Below are 3,958 nucleotides of genomic sequence, written 5' to 3' on the forward strand. Positions count from 1 at the left end.
TTTGTCAACAGTAAATAATGACAAACACTTTTTTCCCCAATGTTTAAATTGTTTTTTTTGTCCACATATATTACATATTTGCAGATTTGTTCAATAATCTACAGAATGAAGTATTCTTAGACTATGCAGCCTGATTAAAAAAGAAACATCTAAATAGTGAATTGAATGATTAGTGCCGGGTACCGAATTCCATACTTTTTAGGCACAGTCCAAATTGCTTCTCAAGTATTGAATATTAAAAAAACGCCTCATGATTACATTACATCACGTAAAAAACTTTGATAATCAATTCATAGAATGTATACTATTCTGTGGTTCCAGCCTCTTCAAGTTGACGATTTGCTACTTTTTTCTCTATTAAATCATTTTGAAGTGGATCTCTTTGGGTTTGGAGTGTTGGACTGACAAATCAAGACATTTAAAGATGTCACCTTGTGCTCTGGTGATGGGCCTTTCCCACTAGATATTAAGTTATCAGAGAACTAATTTGCAGATTAGACCTAATTGAGAATGAATATTAAAGTTAGTTCCTGCCTTGAAAGTGGCATATGTTCAAATTGTATCTTAGAAAAGGGTCAATTTAAAGGTCTTTCTATGGACTTGAGTAAAAGACACTCTAGTACAGTCACAACATTTAACCTTACCTTTATCTCTATCTATTTTGCTTTGTTTTTGGTTGGTCACAAATGCCAAGCAGGGTGGAGTGTGGCGCGTGGAGGAAGAGGAGGAGAAGTGCAGCTACAACTTCCCCAGAGGCTCATGCAAGCGTCAGTTTGTGTTATAAATCATTCAGGGACACTCAGAAGGGGCACAATACATTTGTATCCTCCTTCTCTCATCCCTCCATCCTCTCTCCTTTTATTATTGAATGCGATTCCTCTGAGCACCCAATCTGCCACTCGTTATGATCAACAAGAGGTTGGTGGGGGGTAGGGTTAGAGGGTGAAAAATTTATAAAATAGGAGAGGTAGAGGAGAAGAAAAAAACTGATTAATGGCTCTACTGTACTTTCGAATTGGGTGGCTGCTCGTGGACAACAGTTGGTTTTATTGTGTGCTGATCTTTTAAATGACAATGTGTATAGTTCAGGGCCAGGTTGTGTTCACAAGTAAAGTTGTCGTTGCTGCTGCACTTGCTTGTCAAATACAACACACAGTCCAGTGGCTGACAGCGCTCTACTGTCAGAACAACTCGCTCTGATTTTCTGGTGTGTGTGTGTGTGTGTGTGTGTGTGTGTGTGTGTGTGTGTGTGTGTGTGTGTGTGTGTGTGTGGTGTGTGTGTGTGTGTGTGTGTGTGTGTGGTGTGGTGTGTGTGTTTGTTGTGTGTGTGGTGCGGCTTAAGGAGGCAAAGTATTGAATGTGTGCTTGCTTGTGGATTTGTGCTTGTGAAAGCTTTTGTTTGCTCATAGCACTGTGTGCTGTGTCCTTGAACTCATGGATTTGAAAGAGGAAGAAAGAGGATGTGTTTGGCTGTAAACAGGAGCCACTTCCCTTGTATAAAATGCCAAGACATTTAGTTTGAGATACCAATGCATTATGGACAGACATTGGGCTCGCTTTGACCCTGAATACGGACAAGCAGGTGTTGAAAATCAATTAACTTGAAGATGGCTCCTGGATTTTACTATACTAAATAACATTGAGAATTGCAGCATTATAAGACATTAGTGCCATGTACAATGTATCATCACCATCTGACTGAGATGACTAGCAGGCTTTATACTATGCTGGTGATACTGTTAGGGTCATTAGAGATTTTCTTTGGCTGTTGAGTCATTCCACCATCTGCTATTGTGAAGATATTTGAAAGCTTTTCCTCTGTTTGTACTGCAAAGCAGCAACCCTCTGTGCTGTAAAGCAATCATGCAAATATCTTGGCACATGATATAAAATGTATAAATTGCAGTGCAGATGATAGTCTTATCAGTAATGGTCTTGTTTTTGTTTATATTTCAGTAAAAAGGCAAATGGAGACAAAAAAAAGGGGAAAAACACTTTATTTTGGCATGTAGCTTGGGTATTGTGCATCAGATCCTAATCAGTGCACAAGTGCAAGACTCATATTTAAAAATTGGTGGTGACATAATAGTCATATTTAGTTTTTTTTTGTCAACAGTAAATAATGACAAACACTTTTTTCCCCAATGTTTAAATTGCTTGTTTTGTCCAAAGCTCACAGATATTTACTATCAGAGAAGACTAGGGCAACCTGCATCTCAACATTTTTGCTTTAAATTGTTAACTGATTAATGTTCTTTTGATCAATTAGTACACTTATGATTACAGTTCTTGTCACATTATCACAGACACAGTTTTCTTTTTTATTTAACTTAAATGTACTCTTAAACTAACTATCTAACCCCTCTTCTGTTTCCTTCTTTCTCTTACTTCAGGTGCAGTATTATTCCAGTCATGAGGAAAGTCAGCAAGAAGTCAACTCTGGGCTAAATCTAAAAAGAGAAAAAGAGAGGGAGACAGTCCCTAGTCTGACAACAACTTTACACATTTCCTACAGGTAGGTAATACACATCTCTGACACTATCTGGTATATTATTTTTCTCTATCATCTATTCCTTGTTTTTCTTTATCATTGTTTTAATTTGTAAACCAATGTCTTTTATATTTGTTAAACTTTCAGCATTATTGGAACTTAGCATCCAACAGACCAACTCACACTTTTGTGTGTGTGTGTGTGTGTGTGTGTGACTAGAAATTAAATATTGCCAATGAATCCGGTGGACAATCGTAGCCTTTAAATGCAGACTTATGTTTGATAATTTATTTTGAAAACCACTGGTTTTTGCTTTGAGTTTCGAGATGTTCATAGAAAGTTGTTTTGCTTTGTAATCTTTAAGCTGTAGTTTGTGTAGGAAGCTGGAGGTTTGACTGTGGCTTGTGTCTTTGGCTCGGAGTTTTGTGAATTGGGTAATGTAAATCCTTATGTCAACTTGTCATCCTCGCACAAACCAACACCAATCATTGGATCCAGTGGGAAGTCAGGTGAGCCTGTGGAAGTGTACGTTCTGTGCCGGGGGTCTTGTTGCTGAGTCACACACTGAGTTGAAAAAGAGGTTTTGAGGACTGGTTGTGGTAGTAGGGAGCAATATGGGTTACAGAGCGACCCTTGAAGGCGGTCAGGACTCAGGAGGTAGAGCAGGTTGTTCTTTAATCACAAGGTTAGTGGTTCAATCCCGACTCTTCTGTCCAAGCATCAAACATTGAACCTAAACGTCTCCCGGCATTCTCCCCGCAGAAAGCTGCTGCCAGCCAGGCTAAAGCTAATATAGTTTAGCCTAAAGAAACAAGGGGTCCGTCTGTCCCAACTAACGTTACGGTTCGGAGCCGCGAAACTGGAAACGTAACACTTATCTACTACAGAAGTCTGTGTCTGATCTAACGTCATTTATACTGATTTAATTGTTCTTGGATACACAGTTTGTTGCTAGTGCGCGTGAATTTATCAAACTAAGAAGCTGGCCCTGCTAGTTGACCACAACCTGGAATTTAGAGGAAGCAACATGCAGTCACTGTCACTCACTTTAGCCTGGATTGAAAGTATTATATGAATACAATGGTGTCATGCTAGTCAACCAGCGTATTTCTACCTAATTTCCTCTCCAAAACCACTTCAGAAGAATAATGTTAGTCACAGCGCTTGCTTTGGTGTTTGTGAAGCATTGAAGTTCAACAAAAAATGGTTCACATTAGAAAAGATCCTTTTTAAATTTTTTCTTCTATGTAAATGCACTCCCCAACAAAATCACCGCAGTAGTCGAAAATGATTTATTATTTCCAAATAGAGCTATTCATGTCATCTTTTCTTTTTTCATATCACAATATACACTCACCTGAAGGATTATTAGGAACATCTGTTCAATTTCTCATTAATGCAATTATCTAATCAACCAATCACATGGCAGTTGCTTCAATGCATTTAGGGGTTTGGTCCTGGTCAAGA

At 38.5% G+C, this 3,958-nt stretch overlaps 1 protein-coding gene across 3 annotated transcripts in view; it reads left to right on the forward strand.

Moving 5' to 3' along the window:
- taok3a (TAO kinase 3a) overlaps positions 1-3,958 on the forward strand; it is a 64,706-nt gene that overhangs the window by 23,120 nt on the left and 37,628 nt on the right. For all 3 annotated transcript variants that reach the window (XM_032517097.1, XM_032517100.1, XM_032517099.1), the window contains exon 2: positions 2,394-2,515. The gene's annotated coding sequence lies outside the window, so the exon portion shown is untranslated. The remainder of the gene's footprint in view (positions 1-2,393; positions 2,516-3,958) is intronic.

This window comes from Etheostoma spectabile, chromosome 5, assembly GCF_008692095.1.
Source record: "Etheostoma spectabile isolate EspeVRDwgs_2016 chromosome 5, UIUC_Espe_1.0, whole genome shotgun sequence".
In the NCBI taxonomy this organism is placed as follows: Eukaryota; Metazoa; Chordata; class Actinopteri; order Perciformes; family Percidae; genus Etheostoma; species Etheostoma spectabile.